The sequence below is a fragment of the Choloepus didactylus genome, chromosome 4, assembly GCF_015220235.1.
Source record: "Choloepus didactylus isolate mChoDid1 chromosome 4, mChoDid1.pri, whole genome shotgun sequence".
Taxonomy (NCBI): Eukaryota; Metazoa; Chordata; class Mammalia; order Pilosa; family Megalonychidae; genus Choloepus; species Choloepus didactylus.
The window spans coordinates 16844341-16867723 of record NC_051310.1 but is presented as its reverse complement, the minus strand read 5'-3'; positions in this window follow the sequence as shown (position 1 = coordinate 16867723).

Genomic DNA, 23383 nt, shown 5'->3' with positions numbered 1-23383 from the left:
GATCCCATTTGTCTACTTGTTCTTTGGTTGCTTGTGCCTGTGTGTGAGGTCTAGAAAACCACCTCCTATTACAAGATCTTTAAGATATTGCCTACATTTTCTTCTAAGAGTCTTATTGTCTTGGTGCTGTTAGGTGTTTTATCCATTTCGAATTGATTTTTGTATAAGGTGTGAGATAGGGGTCCTCTTTCATTCTTTTGGAAATTGGTATCCAGTTCTCCAAACACCATTTATTGAAGAGGCTGCTCTGTCCCAGTTGCTTTGGCTTGACTGCCTTATCAAAGATCAATTGCCTGTATATGCAAGGGTCTACTTCTGAACACTCACTTCAATTCCATTGGTCAGTATATCTATCCATATGCCATACCATGCTGTTTTGACCACTGTAGTTTTGTAATATGTTTCAAAGTCAGGTAGTGTGAGACCTCCCACTTTGTTCATCTTTCTCAAGATATTTTTGGCTATTCGGGCACCTTGCCCTTTGCAGCAACCCGTGGCCTGAGCAAAACAGGCCTGCAGATCTTTGGTGCACAGCAGTCTGCATGACCTAGGCAGCTAAATGTTTAACCTGTTGTCTTTCTAAGCCAATAAAGAAAAAAAAGGTAAATTGACCTTAAAGTGTAACTTTATGCAAGCAGGCAGGAAGTGAGAGGCTCTTAGTCTCACAAAAAGAGCAAAATGTAATTGTTTAAGTGTTATTCTAGTCCTTCCTGCACGCCCCCCTCCCCCCCAGGTCATAATGACCTATTCCTGCATCTATGCTCCCCCCACCCTTAGGAAGGCCTTTGTCTTAAACTCTTATAAAAGGCTTTCTGCCCTTGTTGCATTGTTCGGTCATCTTCCCTGTGAACGTGATGCCTGCCTGGCTTGAGAGAGCCATCATGATCTCTCCATGACTTCTCACCTTGTAAGTAAGCCCTGAATAAAAGTTCATGTATCAGAAAATGCTTATTGTCTTCTTTGGCCTTTGGACTGGCATGGCCCTCTTGGGCTGTGACAGTTGGCAGAGCCAGCCTGGACAATTAAATAGCTGCCAGCCAGAGACTAGGGAGATCCCAGGCACTGATGACATGAACTTGGGGAGGGGAAAGGAGAAGGCTCCAGGCAGGATACCAGGGAGGCCTGCAATGTCTATGTGGGAAGGGCTGCCCACCCTCCCAGTGGAATGGATGTCTATGTGGGGAGGTGTGGCTACCCTCCTAGATGAGTGGAATCTGCCAAGGGAGTATGGAAATGTTTATGACTCTCTGGTTGGAAAAATAGCCCTCCTGTATCAGGACACAGGACCACTGGGGATTCAGAAAGAAAAAAGGCTGCCAGATTGTGGCTGCGGTGGGCTGGCCATTGTTATAGGCTGTATGCACCACTACTGAGGAAGTTTTAGCAGCAAAGGTGGCTGTAAGCCACCTGGGAGGTAAATTAAAGGCAGAAAAAGATATGAGGCTAGCACAAGTGGAATTGAAAGATGCTCTGGATAAATGTTTAGAAATATTGGCATACCAGTACACTAAAGTAAGAGGGCATAAGCTGCCCAAAGGGCAAGTTAGGTGTATCCTGGCTTCCCCTGACTGGGACTGTAAAGTGTGGGACCCTGTTGATTCCTCATCAAAAGATGATGAGCCCCTGTCTGACTGGGAAATTGATACTAAGGAAAGTAGGTGTACTCAACCTCTGTTCCAACAAAGGGTTAAAGCAGAGGAAGTTCAGCACCCTGATCCCCCATGGAGGGAAGAGGGCAAAGCAGTAGCAGCAGCTTCTAATCAAAGGAGTTTTCCTTGGCCAAACTAAGAGATATTAGTAACCAATATCAACAAAAACCTAGGGAGCCATTTGTGAACTGGTTGCTCCTATTTAACTTTGTGTTAAACCTTGCTAATATGTTATTTAGAATATTTTTAGATTTTTTCCAGTCAACCTGTGTTAGGCTTCATGTGTGGAAAACAACAGTGGACATTTGCTGTGCTTCCACAAGGATACCTTCAAATGTGGAAACCTCCAGAAGAGCCTGACTACTTTATCAAGTTCTTGGGTTTTGTCTGGTTGGAGAAAACTAAGGCTATTCCTTCAGCTGTTGTTAAAATGCAGTTATCCCACATTGCTTACTTCTGAACAGTTGATGGCTTTTCTTGGGTTGTTAAGTTATTGGGAAGTGTTTATACTCTGTGTAGTACAAATTTTAAAACCTTTGTATACCCTAATTAGAAAAGGAAAAGTGTGGGAATGGGATTTTCCACAGCAGGCTCTGTTTAAAAAGACTAGGTGAACTATTATGCAGGCACAGACTTTAAAGGGGGTGAAACCCAATATACCCTGTGATTTGGATGTGGCCAATGCCAATATTGGCTTTGAGTGGGGTTTGTGGCAAAGACAACAAGCTAAAGTGTACCTGTTAGATTCTGGTCCCAACTACGGAAGGGCACAGAACTCAGATATATCCCTTTAAAAGAGCAATTGTGCACAGTGTGTAATCCTCTGTTGCAAGTGTTGAAGGTCTAACTCAGGTGTCCAGTAACCTTACAGAAGACCATACCCATATAGATATTCAGATATGGGACCCTATAAATAAGCCCCACTTGGGGAGTGCTCAGGTGAGCACGCTGACAAAATGGAAAGTCTACCTCCTATGATGTGGTATCTTTGACAATGGCTCTTTAAAAGCAGAGATGCATGAAATTTTAGGACCAGCCTCCTATGTGAAAGAGCAGCATGCCCTGCTTCCTGTTGATCCTTTCGAGGTGGCTCCTCCCATGCCCACCATCAATGGACAAGAAAATACACCTGACTCTGCATAGACTGGCACATGGACAATCTGCTACCTGGACAGCCATGACTGTCCAGCCCAGTACTGACACCATCTGGTGGGAAGACATCTGGACTGCCTGCCACAAATGTAGGGTAACCATTTATCATGTGTCTGCCCATAACACCAATTCATTACCAGGTAACATAGAAGTGGATGCCCTAGTGAAATTCCACAGCCTAACACCAATGATGCATGAAGTGACTGAATGGCTGTACCAGAAGACTGGGCACTGAGGACACCAGATTCCTGTCACCTGGTGGCAAGTAACTATATTGGCCCCTTTCCTCTGTCCAAAGGGACAAAATATGCTTTCATCACTGTAGATACAGCTAAACACTTAAAGGATGATAGAAACAATAGACTTGAGGACTGTATCAGCATTAACTCCAGATAAAGGGGCCGGCTGCCTTCAAGCCACAATGGAGCAATAATAACAATTTCTCTTGCTTGTGCCACAAACACTAGAAATCAGGGAAAATAAGGTCAGTTGGCTCTGGTTCTGGCTCATGCAGCCATGCTGGTTGAGAATCCTAAGCCCAAGGGTATTAGAATTACATAGGAAACTAACTGCAGATCTGACACTGAAGGGCTCCCTGCAGGGGGAGAAAACATGGTATTTAAAACCCCCTCACCTGGAACTCTTCTATCTACTATGAAGACTCGGTTTATGTATATATTGTTAAACCACTCAGCTATCCAATTTAATGCTTACATGTGTTAATTCTTGTTAAAAAAAAAGTGTTACTATTTCAATAATGCATTGACTAAAATGTTCTAGTATTTAGCCTTCTAACAAGTGTAATGTTATTGGTAATAATATGTTGTGAAATGCTTAAGAACAATTTCCAAAATTATTTTGTTAACTTGAATGTAGAGGGTATGAGGGATGTCTTATTTTTATTATTATTGAAGGAAAGGGAAGTTGTTTTTTCCTAAATGACTGGTTGTATCAGAATAAAAAATAGGGGATATGGAACAAAACCTGAATGAATATAGAAAGTTGCAGAAAGTTGGTAGAAAGGGAAATTTATTTCTGTGATCATAGTTAAGAAAATGGTAAAAACTAGATATAGAATAAAGCAGAATGCCTGGTAGTGTTATCCTTTAGCTATTTTAGCCCAGGCAGTACTTGTGCTAAATGGTAACCCATTAACCTTGCCATAGAACCACTTGCTAATAGGTTTATTATCTTTCTGTACCAGTGTATTATTTCTATGTTGTTTATTGTATTGTAAATTATAGATGTAAAGTCTGTCTTACGGTCAATGCAAACTGTTGTGCAGGGGTGGATTTTAGCAACCTATGGACTGAGCAAAACAGGCCTGCAGATCTTTGGTGCACAGCAGTCTGCATGACCTAGGCAGCTAAATGTTTAACCTGTTGTCTAAGCCAGTAAAGAAAAAAAAGTAAATTGACCTTAAAATGTAACTTTATGCAAGCAGGCAGGAAGTGAGAGGCTCTTAGTCTCACAAAAAGAGCAAAATGTAATTGTTCTGTGTTATTCTAGTCCTTCCTGCACCTCCCCCCAGGTCAGAATGACCTATTCCTGCATCTATGCTCCCCCCACCCTTAGGAAGGCCTTTGTCTTAAACTCTTATAAAAGGCTTTCTGCCCTTTTTGCATCACTTGGTCATCTTCCCTGTGAATGTGATGTCTGCCCAGCTTGAGAGAGCCATCATGATCTCTCCATGACTTCTCACCCTATAAGTAAGCCCTGAATAAAAGTTCATGTATCAGAAAATGCTTATTGTCTTCTTTGGCCTTTGGTTTTTCTATTTCTGTAAAGTAAGTAGTTGGGATTTTAATTGGTGTTGTATTGAATCTATAAATCAGTTTAGGTAAAATTGCCATCTTAACTGTCTTTACTCTTCTAATCCATGAACATGGTATGTTCTTCCACTTTTTTTAGGTCCTATTTGATTTATTTTAGGAGGTTCTTATAGTTTTCTGTGTAAAGCCCTTTTGTGTCCTTGGTTAAGTTTATTACTAAATACTTGATTCTTTTGATTGCTAATGTAAATGGATTTTTTTTCTTGATTTCCTACTCTTGTTGCACATTCCTTGTGTGTAGGAACACTACAGATTTTTGCATGTTGATCTTGTAGCCTGCCACATTGCTGTATTCACTGACTGGTTCTAGCTTTGCTGTAGATTTTTCTGGATTTTCTACACATAGAATCATGTCATCTGCAAATAGTGAAAGTTTTACTTCTTCCTCTCCAATTTGAATGCCCTTTATTTCTTTTTCTTGCCTAAGTGCTGTAGCTCACACTTCCAGCACAATGTTGAATAACAATGGATGATAGTGGGTGTCTCTGTCTTGTTCTTGATCTTAGAGGGAAAGATTTTAATCTCTCCCCATTGATTATGATGTTAGCTTGGGTTTTTCATATAACACCTTTATCATATTGAAAAAATTCCCTTCTATTCCTATCCTTTGAAGTGTTTTCACCAGGAAAGGATGTTGAATTTTGTCAAATGCCTTTTCTACATTGATCAAGATGATCATGTGGTTCTTCTGCTTTGATTTATTGATGTGGTGTATTACATTAGTTGATTTTCTTGTGTTGAACCAGGCTTGCATACCTGAGATACATCCCACCTGGTCATGGTGTATCATTCTTTTAGTGTGCTGCTGGATTCTATTTGCAAGTATTTTGTTGCAGATTTTTGCATCTATATTCATTAAAGAGATTGGTCTATAATTTTCTTTTTTTTCTTTCTTTTTTTTTTTTGTAGTATCTTTGTCTGATTTTGTTATTAGGGTGATGTTGCCTTCATAGAATGTGTTAGGTAGCTTTCCTTTTTCAATTTTTTTGAAAAGTTTGAGCAGGATTGATACTAATTCTTTCTTAAATGCTTGATAGAATTCACATGTGAAGCCATCTGGTCCTGCGATTTTCCTTTTTGGGAGCTTTTTGTTGACTGACTCAATCTCTACTTTTGATTGGTTTGTTGAGGTCATCTATTTCTTCTTGAGTCAATGTTGGTCTTTTACACTTTTCTGGGAAGTTGTCTATTTCATCTAAGTTGCCTAGTTTATTAGCATATAGTTGCTCATAGTATCTTCTCATTATCTCCTTAATTTCTGCAGGGTCAGTAATTAAGTTTACTTTCCCATTTCTGATTGTATTTATTTGCATCTTCTCTCCCTCTCTCTCTCTCTCTCTCTCTCTCTCTCTCTCTCTCTCCTCTCTCTCTTTCTCTCTCTCTCTCATTCTTTTTTGTTAGCCTAGGTAGCAGTCCATCAATTTCATTGATTTTCTCAAAGAACCAACTTCTGTTTTTGTTGATTCTCTCTGTTGTTTCCCTGTTCTCAATTTCATTTATTTCTGCTCTAATTTTTTTTATTTCTTCCCTTCTGCTTGCTTTGGGGTTAGTTTACTGTTCTTTCTCTAATTCCTCCAGGTGAACAGTTAATTCTTCAATTTTTGCTCTATCTTTTCTTTTAATGTAGGCATTTAGGGCAATAAATTTCTCTCTCAGCATTGCCTTTGCTGCATCCCATAAGTTTTGATATGTTGTGTTTTCATTGTCATGTGCCTTGAGGAATTTACCAATTTTTCTTGTAATTTCTTTCTTTACCCACTGGTTTTCTAAGAGGGTATTGTTTAGCCTCCATATATTTGTGAATTTTATGACCTTCTGCCTGTTATTTATTTCCAACTTCACTCCATTATGGTCTGAGAAAGTGTTTTGTATAATATCAATATTTTTAAATTTGTTGAGAATTGCTTTGTGAGCCAACATGTGGTCTATCCTAGAGAATGTTCCATGAGCACTTGAAAAAAAAGTGTATCCTGCTGTTGTTGGGTGTAGTGTTCGATAAATATCTGTCTAGTTCATTTATTGTATAATTCCCCATCTCCATTTCTTTATTGGTCTTCTGTCTAGATGTTCTATCCATTAATGACAGCAGTATATTGAAGTCTCTATTATTGTAGAAGTGTCTACTTCTCCTTTCTGTGATCTCAGTGTTTACCTCATGAATTTTGGGGCATTCCGGTTTGGTGCATAAATATTTATGATTATGTTTTCTTGATGAATTTACCCTTTTATTAATATATATTGTCCTTCTTTGTCTCTTTTTAATTGTTTTACTTTTGAAGTCTTATTTGTCTGATATTAATATAGCTACTCCCACTTTTTTCTATTGTTTGCTTGAAATATCTTTTTCCAGCCTTTCACTTTCAGTCTATTTTTGTCCTTGTGTCTAAAGTGAGTTTCTTGTAGGCAGCATATAAATGGGTCCTGTTTTTTAATCCATTCTGCCAGTCTTTTTACTGGGCAGTTTAATCCATTTACATTTAGTGTTATTACTGTAAGGCAGTACTTTCTTCTGCCATTTCATCTTTTGGATTTTATGTGTCATATCTTATTTTTTCCTCTCTCTCCTTTTACTTTTCATTATAATCTTCATTTCTGCACTCATCTCCAAAGCTCTTCTGTCTTTTCCTATCAGCCTGTAGCACTCCCTTTAGTATTTCTTGTAGCTTGGTGTCTTGTTCACAAGCTCTTTCAGTGTCTTTTTGTCTGAAAATATTTTAGTCTCTCATTTTTGAAGGACAGTTTTGCCAGATATAGAATTCTTGGTTGGTAGTTTTTCTCTTTCAGTATCTTAAATATATCATGCAACTGTCTTCTTGCCTCCATGGTTTCTGTGGAGAAATCTGTACATAGTCTTATTGGGCTTCCCTTGTATGTGATGGATTGTTTTTCTCTTGCTGCTTTCAGAATTCCTTCTTTGTCTTTGACATTGGAAAATCTGATCAATAAATGTCTTGGAGTACATCTATTGGGATCTGTTCTGTTTGGATACGATGTACTTCTTGAATCTCTAATTTTCTTTCATAAGAGTTGGGAAATTTTCAGTGATTATTTCTTCTATTATTCTTTCTGCCCCTTTTCCCCTCTCTTCTCCTTCCAGGATACCCATAACATGTGTATTCTTGCGTTTCATATTCTCACTCAGCTCCCTAAGACCCTGCTCATATTTTTCCATTTTTTTCACCATCTGTTCTTTTGTGTGTATGAATTCAAAAGTCTTGTGTTCCAGTCCACTGATCCTTTCTTATGCCTGTTCATATCTACTGTTGTGTACCTTCATTGTGTTTTTTTCCTCTCCTCCATTGTGGCCTTCATTCCCATGAGTTCTGCCATTTGTTTTTTCAAGTTTATTAATTCTTCTTTATGGTCATCCAGTGTCTTCTTCATATTCTTCATCTCTTTTGCTATATCTTCCTTCAGTTCATTGAATAGATTTAGCATTAGTTGTCTCAACTCCTCTATCTTGGTTGAACTATTAGTTTGTTCCTTTGTCTGATCCATATTTTCTTGTTTCCTAGTATGGCTTGTTATCTTAAGTTGTCTAGGCATCTGATTTTCTTGATTAGTTTATTCTGGAGCTCATTTTCACTTTTATCTAGGAGTTTCTTGTTGGTTTGCTTTCTTCTCTGACCTCTATTGTTCAGTTCAACTTATTCTAGACCATTAACTTGGGTTCTATTTACTTGATCAGAATTTTTCACCTCTTGTTTTTCTGTTTCTTGCCATGCCTCTGTGTAGCCTTTTGTGAGAGGGTCTCCTCAGATGTGGTCAACCCCAGTCAGATTTTCCCAGTCTAGAGAGACTCAGGTCTCATGAGGAGGGTATGGAATTTTGCTGAGAATGAGACCCTCTTATGAGCCCTCTAGAATCAGTGCTTTTCCTCTCCTGTCTGGCAGGTGGCATTTGCCAGCCCACAGTGTCCCCACCAGTGTAAGGAGGTATGGAGCCTTTAATTCTCTGGGTGACTTTGATCCTGTGAGGGGCATGGCTGACTGTAGCTTGAATCTGAATTCCAGCCCCTGGGGTCTGAGTTTCCAGAAGGAGGGCTGCCCATTGAGCTGGACCTCCCTCCACTCTCCCAATCCTAGGAACTCCAGCTGTGTCCCTGGGGCACTATTCCTTTCTCCCCTCTCCTCCTTGAGGTGACTCCAGCTTAATTCCTTGGTCAGCCTGAGTTACCAGTTAAAGATGGGGGTAGAGACCTTCTTCAGAAGTGAATCTGGAATTCAAAGAAATTCTGGGTGCTCTGTCTACCCCCAAGACTAGCCTAGTCCTTCAACTTGGGCTTTCTGATAGAAAATAACTACATATGTTACTTTTAGATTAAAAAAATAGAAAAGAAAAACAAGAAAAAAGAAAGAAAAAAGGAGGCCCTTTTAAAAGCCTTTCTCCAGCCTGGATATTTTGTCAGTGTCAGAATAGAGCATTTAAAGATGTACTTTGGGCTATTTTCTGATAATTACTCTCCAACAGCTTCAATTCTGCCCCTGCTGGGGGCTATTGAAATTCAAAAAGATAAGGAGTCAGTGAGAAGGGAGATGGGACAAAATGTAGGGAAAAAAAGGGCTTTTTTGGAGACTGGGCCCGCTTTTATGTCCCCCCCCCCCCTTCTTGGAGCCCAGCCCTTCTTTAACAAACCCAGCTCCAAAAATTAATTACTTTGTTAATTAATTCTGCAGGTGAGGCTGGATTGAGACCCCCCCCCTTGTTGCCCTCAGAAGATTGTTGCTTTTTGTTTTTTTGTTTTTTCCCCCTTTCAGGGAGCCAGCAGCAAGACAGTCCATGGGGTCTGGGTGGGGAAGGGCACCAGACCCCTGGTCAGGGGAACTTACAATGTTCGCTGCGATCTCAGCTTTTCCGCTGATTCCAAACTTGTGTCCTATGTGTGACTGATTACTGGAGACCCCTAAAACACTGTTTCATATAGTTCTTGGGTAATTACCAGCTGCTCTAGAAGAAAGACTAAATTCTGTGCCTCACCACTCCTCCATCTTGCCCTGCCTCTCTCTGTGTGCTCTTTACAAGAGACTCATTTGAGACCCAAAGAAACAAATAGGTTGAAAGTGAATGGATGGAAAAACATATTTCATGCAAGCCATCCCCAAAAAAGCTGGTGGCTATATTGATATCAGATAAAGTAGACTTTACATGCAAAGATATTATGAGACAAGGAAGGACATTGTTAAGGTTTGTTAATGCTGCTGTTATGTAAAATACCAGAAATGGATTGGTCTTTATAAATAGGATTTATTAGTTTATAAACTTAAAGTTCTAAGGCCATAAAAATGTCAGTACTAAGGCATCAACAAAAGGATACCTTCACTGAAGAATTGCCAATGGTGTCTGGAACACCTCTGTCAGCTGGGAAGGCAGGTGACTGGTGTCTGCTGTTCCTTTGCTCCCAGGTGTGTTTCAAAATGGCTTTCTCCAAAATGTCTCTGGGCTTTTGTCTTGGCTCCTCTCTCTCAGCTCCTGTGTGTCATTGCTTCTTTCTGCCAGGGCATTTCTCTCTAAGCATGTGGGGGTCCTCTCTTAGCTTCTCCAGGCCATACTCTGGGCTTCATCTTTTAGCATCTCCAAACATCTCTCCAAAAGTCTCTCTCAGCTGTTCTGAGCTCCTTCTGCCTGTGAGCGCTCTTATAGGACTCCAGTATTTAATTAAGACCCACCCTGAATGGGTAGAACAAACATCTCCATGGAAATAATTCAGAGTTTCTACCCTAACCAACACACTAATCAGTCTGCCCCCACAAGATTGCATTAAAGAATATGGCTTTTCTGGGGGACATATTATTTCCAAACTGGCACATTCCACTCCTGAACCCCCAAAAAACGTTCTTTCCATATATAATACACATTCATTCCATCACCGTATCAAAAAAGCTTAAATCATTTCAGTAACAATAGGTAAGTACAAGATCTTATCAAAATCTGTTAGAGGTGTGGTTTGTCCTAAGGCAAAATTCTCCTCTGGCTGTGGACTTGTGAATCTCTGAAAAAAGTTACCTGCTTCCAATATACAAAAGATGGTCAGTCAGCATAAACATTCCCATTGCCATAAGGAGAAACTGAAAGGAAAACGGGTCAAAGGTCTGATAGTCATTTATCAAATGATGTTTTATCCTTGGGACTTGAGACAGCAGGAGTGCAACCCTTTCCAGTGGCCTTTGCACCAGCCCTTGTCTTTCACATTCTGGGTTGAATGCTCCAAGATATCCATACATTGGGAAAACCACCTTGTTCTTGGCCCCACCCTCCTCAAACATCAGGGTGGCACCTGGACCCTCTTCCATCTGTGGGTCACATGCTCAACCCCTTCAGAACAGTGGGGTGGTGGCCAGGCTCTCCCTAATCTCCAAGGAATTTGCTCCACCTTCTCTGAGGACTAGGGTGGTAGCACTCTTCCTGGGCATCGGGGCAGAAGGCCCAACCTCTGCTTCCAGGACAAACTCACCCTTTGCACATGCATGGGCATCTTCACTTTCCTGGCCTGAGGTTTCCTCGCTGCAGACCTTAGGTTCCATGGTTCTGCCTCTGAAGTAATCCCTCTCTCAACTTGTCCCTTCTCCATCCCTCCAGTCCAGACTGGCAGTGGTTCTGTCTCTACGGATCTCAAAAAAAAATCTGTTAGCTTGGCATGCAGCTTACAGCAGTCAAAACCATCAGACAATAGGACTTTCAACAAATATTTTCTGGATAACTGCATCTCCAATCCTGGCTTATACTGAAATGGCTGGCTGGTTCCATGTTTCATTTAATCCTCATGTGTGTAACTAGCCTCTGGGGTCTCACTTTCTGGTAACCCAGAATTTTCCAGAGCATCAATTTCTGGTTTCATTGTACCCAAGGGTTCACTTCTCGGCTTCTCTTTCCTCTTGCCTTTTACTATAAGGTGCAAGGAGAAGCCAAGCTGCATTTTCCTTATGTAGTTAGGACATTGCTTCAGCTAAATACCCCAGGTCATTGCTTTCAAATTCTGCCTTCCATCTGACACCAGGACTCGATTTTGCCAAATACTCCCCAACTTTAAAACAAGGATCCCTTTCCAGTTTGCAATGACACATTCATCATTTGTGTTTAAGGTCTTGTTGGAAGTATCTTTAGAGTCTATATTTCTATCAAGAGTCTCTTCAAAGCAATCTAGTCTTTTTCTACCAAGCTCCTCACAATTCTTCCAGAATCTTCCCCTTATCCATTTAAAAAGCCATTCCAACATATTTGGTGTTTGTAAACTCAGCAGTGCCACACTTCTCTGGTACCAAAATCTGTTCTGGTTTGCTAGTGCTGCCATTGTGCAAAATACCACATATGGATTGGCCTTTATAAAGGGGGTATATTAGGTTACAAATGTACAGTTCTAAGGGCATAAAAGTGTCCAGATAAGGCATTAACAAGAGGAAACCTTCACTGAAGAAAGACTAATGGCATCTGGAACACCTCTGTCAGCTGGAAAGGCAGGTGGCTGGTGTCTGCTGGTCCATTGCTCCCAGGTGTGTTTCAAACTGGCTTTCTCCAAAGTGTCGCTGGGCTTTTTTTTTTTTTTTTTTAATTGAGTTTGTTCACAAACCATACAATTGTCCAAAGATCCAAAGTGTACAATCAATTACCCATGATACCACCATACAGCTGTGCATCTATCACCACAATTATTTTTTTTTCAATTTTTAGAACATTTTCATTACTCCAGAAAAGAAATAAATATAAAAAAAGGAAACTCAAATCCTCCCATGCCCCTAACCACCTCCCCTCCATTATCGATTCATATTATTGTTATAGTACATTTGTTACAGTTAATGAAAGAATGTTAAAATACTACTAACTGTAGTATATAGTTTGCAGTAGGTATTTTTTTCCTATATGCCCCTCTACTATTAACTTCTAGTTATAGTGTCATGCATTTGCACTAGTTCATGAAAAAGATTTCTAGTGTTTATATAGTTAATCATGGTCATTGTCTGCCACAAGATTCACTGTTTTATACATTCCCATCTTTTAACCTCCAACTTTTCTTCTGATGACATACATGACTCTGAGCTTACCCTTTACACCACATTCACACATCATTCAGCACTGTTAGTCATTCTCACAATGTGCTGCCATCACCTCTGTCCACTTCCAAATGTTTCAGTTCACCCTAGTTGAACATTCTGCTCATAATAAGCAACCGCTCCACATTCTTTCACCCTGTTTTTATATCCTGGTAACTTATATTTCACATCTATGAGTTTACATATTATAATTAGTTCCTATCAGTGAGACCGTGCAATATTTGTCCTTATGTGTCTGTCTGATTTCACTCAGTATAGTGCCCTGAAGATTTCACCAACCCATTTTTTAAAAGACAGTTTTGTTCACACACCATACATTACATCCCAAGTCAACAATTGATGGTTCCCTGTATAGACATTCATTTATGTATTCATCACCATCACCACTACCTATATAAGGACATCTCCATTTCTTCCACAAAGAAGGAGGAAGAGTCAAGGAAGGTAGAGAGACAAAAGAAAGAGAGAGAGAGAGGGGGAAAAAATTTACGACTAGGAAACAACAAAAGAAAAGATGGCATTAAACCAAAGTAGAATAAAGAGACTGCATCACCAATGCCAAGAGTCCCATACCCCTCCCCTATGTCACCTCCCTTATGCATTTAGCTTTGGTATATTGCCTTTGTTATCTTAAAGGAAGCATACTACAATGTTTCTGTTAATTATAGTCTCTGGTTTGCATTGATTCTATTTTTCCCCCAATCCCACCCTATTTTTAACACCTTGCGATGTTGACATTCATTTGTTCTCCTCAAGTAAAAACATATTTGTATCTTTTATCACAATCATTGAGCACCCTAGGTTTCACTGAGTTATACAATCCCAGTCTCTATCTTTCCTCTTTCCTTATGGTGTCCCAGATGCTCCTAACTTTCCTCCTTCAACCATATTCACAGTCATCTTTGTTCAGTGTACTTACATTGCTGTGCTACTATCTCCCAAAATTGTTTTCCAACCTCTCACTCCTGTCTTTTCCTTTCTGTCTGTAGTGCTCCCTTTAGTGTTTCCTGTAAAGCAGGTATCTTGTTCACAAACTCTGTCATTGTCTGTTTGTCAGAGAATATTTTAAGCTCTCCCTCATATTTGAAGGACAGTTTTGCCAGATATAGGATTCTTGGTTGGCAGTTTTCCTCTTTCAGTATCTTAAATATATCACTCCATTTTCTTCTTGTCCCCATGGCTTCTATTGAGAAATCTGTAGCCTTATCATGCTTCCTTTGTATGTGATGGATCACTTTTCTCTTGCTGCTTTTAGGATTCTCTCTTTATCTTTGACGTTTGATAATCTGATTATTAAGTGTCTTGGTGTAGGCTTATTCAGATCTATTCTGGTGTACGCTGCACTTATTGGATATGTAATTTTATGTCTTTCATAAGAGATGGGAAATTTTCATTGATTATTTCCTCTACTATTGCTTCTTCCCCTTTTCCCTTCCCTTCTCCTGGGACACACATGACATGTACATTCCTGCCTTTCATGTTGTCATTCAATTCCCAGATACATTGCCATATTTTTCCATTCTTTTCTCTATCTCTTCTTTTGTGTGTAGGCTTTCAGATGCCTTGTTCTCCAGTTCCTGAGTGTTTTCTTCTGCCTCTTGAGATCTGCTGTTGTATGTCTCCATTGTGTCTTTCATCTTTTATGTTGTGCCTTTCATTTCCATAGATTCTGCCAGTTGTTTTTTTGAACTTCTGATTTCTATCCTATGTACACCCAGTGTTTTCATTATTCACTTCATCTCTTTTGACATATTCTTCCTAAACTTTTTGAATTGATTTAGCATTAGTTGTTTAAATTCCTGTATGTCACTTGAAGTGTAAGTTTGCTCATTTGATTGGGCTATAACTTTGTTTTTCTTAGTGTAGGTTGTAGTTTTCTGCTGTCTAGGCATCTGGTTTCCTTGGTTACCCCAATCAGGTTTTTCCAAATCAGAACGGGCTCAGGGTTCAGAAGGAGGCAATAGTATCAGGTCTCCCTGAGGGTGTGTCTTAGAGGATTGATACACCCTTTGAGGCCTGAAGCCAGTGTGCCTTTCTGCCCTGTGGGTGGTGTCTGTCAGCCTGTCACTCCAGACTGGTGTAAGGAAGTGTGGCCCATGGCTCTTTTCCCCCAGGCTCTGGGATCTGGTTCTGAATGGAAGGTGGATACTAGAGCTTGGCACTACCTCTTTCCTCTTAGGGAAGGTACCCCCTGGGGAGATATCATTTGCATTTGAATAAGCTCTCTGACTGCTATCTCCACCCTTGTCTGGGTCAGAGCACTGAGAACTGAAAATGGCTCAGGCTTTCTCCACTGACCTGAAAAAGGGACAGAAAGCCCCCTTCAGGGCCAGGCCATGGCCACCCTCAGTTTCACCCTTCAGCCAGAGATAGCACCTGGTCCTCTGGGCTCCTCCTCCCTCCCAGAGAGGTCCTCCAGCTCTCCAAGCTCAGTCATCACCAAAAGCCTCTGTCTGCTTTATGCGGATTCATAGCTTGTATTGAGCAGTCAACATTTGTTAATTAAAACCTCAGTTGCAGCTAGGCTGAGGTATGTTCATTTGTTCAGAGAGTGCTGCTCTGTAGCACAGTGAGGCTTTGCAGTTTGGGCTGCTGGAGGGGATGGGCTCTCAGCTTGGGTCCACAGTTTTTACTTACAGATTTTATGCTATGATATAGGGCATTCCTCCCAATCCAGGTTGGTGTAAGAAGTGTGGACAGTCACGTTTGTCCCCCAGCAGTTATTCCAGATTATTTACTAGTTGTTCCTGGTTGATTATTAGTTGTTCCATGGGAACTAACTAGCCTCCACTCCTCTCTATGCTCCCATCTTCCCCATTCCTCTCTCTCTAGCCTTTTGTCTTAGCTCCTCTGTCTCAGCTCCTGTGTGTTGTTGCTTCTTTCTCACAGAGTGTTCAGAGTGTTTCTCTCTAAGTGTCTGGAGATCCTCTGTCAGCTTCTTCAGGGCAAACTCTGGGCTTCATCTCTTAGCTTAACATCTCCAAACATCTCTCCAAAAGTCTCCTTAGCTGCTCTGAGCTCGTTCTGTCTGTACGCTCTCTTATAGGATTCCAGTATTTAATTAAGACCCACTCTGAATGGGTGGGGCCCACATCTCCATGGAAAGAATTCCATCAGAGGTTCCACTCTAATCAACAGACTAGTCTGTCCCCACTAGATTGCATTAAAGAATATGGCTTCTCTGGGGGACATAATATATCCAAACCAGAACTGACAGTATTTATTAATAAAAGAGGCAATTCACCAAGAAGAAAGAACAATCACAAATGTTATGCAGCAAATCAAGGAGCTCCAAAGTACATGAGGCAAACACTGGCCAAACTGAAGAGAGCAATAGACATTCCTACAGTAATACTGGGAGGCTTCAATACACCACTCTCTTCTAAAGAAGAACAATCAGACAGCAGACAGTGGATCAATAAGGAAATATAGAACCTAAATAATATGGTAAATGAATTACATCTAACAGACATGTATAGATCATTGCACCATACAACAGTAGGATATACATTGTTCTCAAGTCCTCATTGAACTTTCTCCTGGATATATTATATACTGAGGCATAAAACATTTTTAATAGTTTTAAAAAGATTGAAATTAATTCATAGCACTTTCTGTGATCATAATGGAATAAAGCTGGAAATCAATAACCACTGAAGAACTGGAACTTTCACAAATATATGGGAGTTAAACCACACAGTCTTAAACACAACGGGTCAAAGAAATTGCAAAAGAAATCAGTAAATATCTGTAGAAAAATGAAAACAAGCATACAAAGTATTAAAACCTATGGGTGCAGTGAAGGCGGTGCTGAGCGTGACATAGCTCTAAACATATACATTAAAAAGGGAGAAAGAACTAAAATGAGAGACCTAACTGAACAACTGAAGAAATACTAAAGAGCAATAGACTAACCCTAAAGCAAGTAGAAGAAAAATATCAAAGATTAAAGTGGAAATAAAAGAAGTAGAGAGCAAAAAAAATAGTACCAATAAAACCAAAAGTTGATTCTTTGAACAGGTCAACAGATTGACAAATCCTTGGCTAGACTGACAAAGTAAAAAAGAGAATGCCCAAATAAATAAAATCAGAAATGCAGAGGGCTTCATTACCACAGACCCTGAAGATATAGAAAAGATCATATTTATGTGGTTCTTGTATGACATTCCTATTAATTATAGTCCCTAGTATGCAATAAGTAGATTTTTTCCATATACCATTCTATTGTGAACCCTCTGTACTACTGTTATACCTTTGAAGTATATCATGCAAGCACTTATGTATATTTGTGGTGCTGACCTGTGGGATATATACCTTTAAATGACACCTTTCAATCCTATTCACCTTCAAAATAGCTCTAATACTTATAATTCCATTAAAAAGCAATCACCCTTATCCAGTCCCATAACTTTGAATTCATCATCAACATATCTGTGCATATTAGATTATCATTCCCCCTCTACTAGCTTCTATCACTGGGTCCCCAATATTTTACATTATAAGACATTGATTTTACACTTTTTAGGGACTTCATAGAAGTGGTAACATACAATATCTCTCCTTTTGTATCTGATTTATTTCACTCTGCATTATACATTCAAGGTTCATCCATGTTGCCATATGTTTCAGGACCTTATTCCTTCTTACTACTGCATAGTATTCCATCATATGTATATACCACATTTTGTTTATCCACTCATCTGTTGAAGGACACTTGAATTGTTTCCATCTCTTGGCAATTTTGAACAATCCTGCTATGAACATTGGTGTACAAATGTCTGTTCATGTCACTAATTTCAAATCTTCTGGGTATATACTGAAGTGGATTGCCAGATCATAGGGTAATTCAATATCTAGTTTTCTGAGAAATTGCCAAACTCTGTTCCACATTGGCTGTACCATTATACATTCCCACCAACAAGTAATAAGAGCTCCAATTTCTCCACAACCTTCTCTAGCATTTGTAGTTTCCTGTTTGTTTAGTTGTGGCCATTCTTATTGGAGTCAGATGGTATCTCATTGTGGTTTTGATTTGCATTTCCCTAATAGCTAGTGAAGATGAACATTTTTTCATGTCTTCTTTATCCATTTGTATTTCCTCTTTAGAAAAATAATTTTTTTTAATTTTAAATCTTCATTTTATTGAGATATATTCACATACCACACAGTCATACAAAACAAATCGTACATTTGATTGTTCACAGTACCATTACATAGTGGTACATTCATCACCTAAACCAATCCCTGACACCTTCATTAGCACACACACAAAAATAACAAGAATAATAATTAAAGTGAAAAAGAGCAATTAAAATAAAAAAGTACAGTGGGTGCCTTTGTCTGTTTGTTTGTTTGTTTCCTTCCCCTATTTTTCTACTCATCCATCCATAAACTGGACAAAGGGGAGTGTGGTCCTTATGGCTTTCCCAATACCACTGTCACCCCTCATAAGCTACATTTTTATACAATTGTCTTCGAGATTCATGGGTTCTGGGTTGTAGTTTGATAGTTTCAGGTATCTACCACCAGCTACCCCAATTCATTAGAACCTAAAAAGAGTTGTCTAAATTGTGCGTAAGAGTGCCCACCAGAGTGACCACTCGATTCCTTTTGGAATCTCTCTGCCACTGAAGCTTATTTCATTTCCTTTCACATCCCCCTTTTTGGTCAAGAAGATGTTCTCCGTCGCACAATGCCGGGTCTACATTCCTCCCCAGGAGTCACATTCCACGTTGCCAGGGAGATTCACTCCCCTGGGTGTCTGATCCCATGTAGGGGGGAGGGCAGTGATTTCACCTTTCAAGTTGGCTTAGCCAGAGAGAGAGGGCCACATCTGAGCAACAAAGAGGCATTCAGGAGGAGGCTTTTAGGCACAATTATAGGGAGGCCTAGCCTCTTCTTTGCAGCAACAGTCTTCCCAAGGGTAAATCCTGTGGTAGAGAGCTCAACCCATCAAACCACCAGTCTCCGATGTCTGTGGTCATGTTAGCAACCATCAAGGTGGGGTAGGCCAATACCCCTGCATTCTCCACAGGCTCCTCAAGGGGGCTCTACATATTTTTTTCCTTTTTTTTTTTTAACTTTTTTTTTTAAATCAACTGTATGAAAAATAAAAAAATAATTAAAAAAAACCATACAATAAGAGAACATTTCAAAGAGACCATAACGAGGGAGTAAGAAAAAGACAACTAACCTAAGATAACTACTTTATTTGCAACATGTTCCTACTCTACCCCAAGAAAGTTACCTAAAGTTCTGTGAACTTGTTCCTACTATACCCATCAGAAATTAACAGACCATAGTCATTCCTGGGCATTCCCAGAATGTTAAATTTACCCACAATAGCTTATCTGTTCTTCTTGGATTATTGTTCCCCCTTCCTTAATTGCTCTCTATTGCTAGTTCCCCTACATTCTACATTATAAACCATTTCTTTTACATTTTTCAAAGTTCACATTAGTGGTAGCATATAATATTTCTCTTTTTGTGCCTGGCTTATTTCGCTCAACATTATGTCTTCAAGATTCATCCATGTTGTCATATGTTTCACGAGATCGTTCCTTCTTACTGCCGTGTAGTATTCCATCGTGTGTATATACCACATTTTATTTATCCACTCATCTGTTGAAGGACATTTGGGTTGTTTCCATCTCTTGGCAATTGTGAATAATGCTGCTATGAACATTGGCGTGCAGATATCTGTTTGTGTCACTGCTTTCTGATCTTCTGGGTATATACCGAGAAGTGCAATTGCTGGATTGAACGGTAACTCTATATCTAGTTTTCTAAGGAACTGCCAGACTGACTTCCAGAGTGGCTGAACCATTATGCAGTCCCACCAACAATGAATAAGAGTTCCAATTTCTCCACATCCCATCCAGCATTTCTAGTTTCCTGTTTGTTTAATGGCAGCCATTCTAATCGGTGTTAGATGGTATCTCATTGTGGTCTTAATTTGCGTCTCCCTAATAGCTAGTGAAGCTGAACATTTTTTCATGTGTTTCTTGGCCATTTGTATTTCCTCTTCAGAGAACTGTCTTTTCATATCTTTTGCCCATTTTATAATTGGGCTGTCTGTACTATTGTCATTGAGTTGTAGGGTTTCTTTATATATGCAAGATATCAGTCTTTTGTCAGATACATGGTTTCCAAAAATTTTTTCCCATTGAGTTGGCTGCCTCTTTACCTTTTTGAGAAATTCCTTTGAGGTACAGAAACTTCTAAGTTTGAGGAGGTCCCATTTATCTATTTTTTCTTTTGTTGCTTGTGCTTTGGGTGTAAAGTCTAGGAAGTGTCCCCCTAATAAAAGGTCTTGAAGATGTTTTCCTACATTATCTTCTAGGAGTTTTATGGTGCTTTCTTTTATATTGAGATCTTTGGTCCATTTTGAGTTAATTTTTGTGTAGGGTGTGAGGTAGAGGTCCTCTTTCATTCTTTTGGATATGGATATCCAACTCTCCTAGCCCCATTTGTTGAAAAGACCATTATGACCCAGTTCAGTGACTTTTGGGGGCCTTATCAAAGATGAGTTGGCCATAGATCTGGGGGTCTATCTCTGAATTCTCAGTTCGATCCCATTGATCTATATGTCTATCTTTGTGCCAGTACCATGCTGTTTTGACAACTGTGGCTGCATAATAAGCTTCAAAGTAAAGGAGTGTAAGTCCTCCCACTTCGTTTTTCTTTTTTAGAGTGTCTTTAGCAATTCGAGGCATTTTCCCTTTCCAAATAAATTTGATAACTAGCTTTTCCAAGTCTGCAAAGTAGGTTGTTGGAATTTTGATTGGGATTGCATTGAATCTGTAGATGAGTTTGGGTAGAATTGACATCTTAATGACATTTAGCCTTCCTATCCATGAACATGGAATATTTTTCCATCTTTTAAGGTCCCCTTCTATTTCTTTTAGTAGAGTTATGTAGTTTTCTTTGTCTAGGTCTTTTACATCTTTGGTTAAGTTTATTCCTAGGTACTTGATTTTTTTAGTTGCTATTGATAATGGTATCTTTTTCTTGAGTGTCTCTTAAGTTTGTTCATTTCTAGCACATAGAAACATTGCTGACTTATGTGCATTAATCTTGTATCCCGCTACTTTGCTAAATTTGTTTGTTAGCTCTAGTAGCTGTATTGTCGATTTCTCAGGGTTTTCCAGATATAAGATCATATCATCTGCAAACAATGACAGTTTTACTTCTTCTTTTCCAATTTGGATGCCTTTTATTTCTTTGTCTTGCTGGATCGCCCTGGCTAGCACTTCCAGCACAATGTTGAATAACAGTGGTGATAGCGGGCATCCTTGTCTTCTTCCTGATCTTAGAGGGAAGGCTTTCAGTCTCTCACCATTGAGTACTATGCTGGCTGTGCGTTTTTCATATATGCCCTTTATCATATTGAGGAAATTTCCTTCAATTCCTACCTTTTGAAGTGTTTTTATCAAAAATGGATGTTGGAATTTGTCAAATGCTTTTTCAGCATCTATTGAGATGATCATTTGATTTTTCCCTTTTGAATTTTTAATGTGTTGTAATACATTGATTGATTTTCTTATGTTGAACCATCCTTGCATGCCTGGAATGAACCCCACTTGGTCATGGTGTATGATTTTTTTAATGTGTCTTTGGATTCGATTTGCAAGTATTTTGTTGAGGATTTTTGCATTTATATTCATTAGGGAGATTGACCAGTAGTTTTCCTTTCTTGTAGCATCTTTGCCTGGTTTTGGTATTAGATTGATGTTAGCTTCATAAAATGAGTTAGGTAGTGTTCCATTTTCTTCAATGTTTTGAAAGAGTTTAAGTAAGATTGGTATCAATTCTTTTTGGAAAGTTTGGTAGAATTCCCCCGTGAAGCCATCTGGCCCTGGGCATTTATTTGTGGGAAGATTTTTGATGACTGATTGGATCTCTTTGCTTGTGATTGGTTGGTTGAGGTCTTCTATTTCTTCTCTGGTCAGTCTAGGTTGTTCATATGTTTCCAGGAAATTGTCCATTTCCTCTACATTATTCAGTTTGTTGCCATAAAGTTGTTCATGGTATCCTCTTATAATTTTTTTAATTTCTTTGGGATCTGCAGTTATGTCACCTTTTTCATTCATCATTTTGTATATATGGGTCTTCTCTCGTTTTGATTTTGTCAGTCTAGCTAGGGGCTTGTCAATCTTGTTGATCTTCTCAAAGAACCAACTTTTGGTGATATTTATCCTCTCTATTTTTTTTTTTTTGTTGTTCTCTATGTCATTTATTTCTGCTTTAATCGTTGTTATTTCTTTTCTTCTTCTTGGTTTAGGATTGGTTTGCTGTTCATTTTCTAGCTTCTTCAGTTGATCCATTAGTTCTTTGATTTTGGCTCTTTCTTCCTTTTTAATATATGCGTTTAGTGCTATAAATTTCCCCCTCAGTACCGCTTTTGCTGTATCCCATAGGTTTTGGTATGTTGTGTTCTCATTTTCATTCATCTCTATATATTTAGCGATTTCTCTTGCTATTTCTTCTTTAACCCACTGATTTTTCAGGAGTGTGTTGTTTAACCTCCAGGTATTTGTGAATTTTCTAAGTCTCTGATGGTTATTGACTTCTAATTGTATTCCATTGTGGTCAGAGAATGTGCTTTGAATAATTTCAATCTTTTTAAATTTATTGAGGCTTGTTTTATGTCCCAGCATATGATCTATTCTGGAGAAAGTTCCCTGAGCACTAGAGAAGAATGTGTATCCTGGTGATTTGAGATGTAATGTTCTATATACGTCTGTTAAATCTAATTCATTTATCAGATTGTTTAGGTTTTCAATTTCCTTATTGGTCTTCTGTCTGGTTGATCTATCTATAGGAGAGAGTGATGTGTTGAAGTCTCCCACAATTACTGTGGAAACATCAATTGCTTCCTTTAGTTTTGCCAATGTTTCTCTCATGTATTTTGTGGCACCTTGATTGGGTGCATAAACATTTATGATTGTTATTTCTTCTTGTTGAATTGCCCCTTTTGTTAGTATGTAGTGCCCTTCTTTGTCTCTCAAAACATCCCTGCATTTGAAGTCTATTTTATCTGAGATTAATATTGCTACACCTGCTTTCTTTTGGCTGTAGCTTGCATGAAATATTTTTTTCCATCCTTCCACTTTCAATTTATTTGTATCCCTCTGTCTAAGATGAGTCTCTTGTATGCAACATATTGATGTTTCATTTTTTTAAATCCATTCTGAGACTCTATATCTTTTAATTGGGGAGTTTAATCCATTTACATTCAATAGTATAACCATGAAGGCATTTCTTGAATCAGCCATCTTATCCTTTGGATTATGTTTGTCATATATATTTTTCCCCTCTCTCTATTAATATCCTTTAATGTACCCATACCAAATCTCTTTAGTACTGAACCTTTCTCCAAGTCTCTCTCTCCTTTCTTTGTTTCTCTGTCTGTAGGGCTCCCTTTAGTATCTGCAGTAGGGCAGGTCTCTTGTTAGCAAATTCTCTCAGCATTTGTTTGTCTGTGAAAAATTTAAGCTCTCCCTCAAATTTGAAGGAGAGCTTTCCTGGATAAAGAATTCTTGGTTGGAAATTTTTCTCACTCAGAATTTTAAATATATCATGCCACTGCCTTCTTGCCTCCATGATGGCTGCTGAGTAGTCACTACTTAGTCTTATGCTGTTTCCTTTGTATGTGGTGAATTGCTTTTCTCTTGCTGCTTTCAGAACTTGCTCCTTCTCTTCT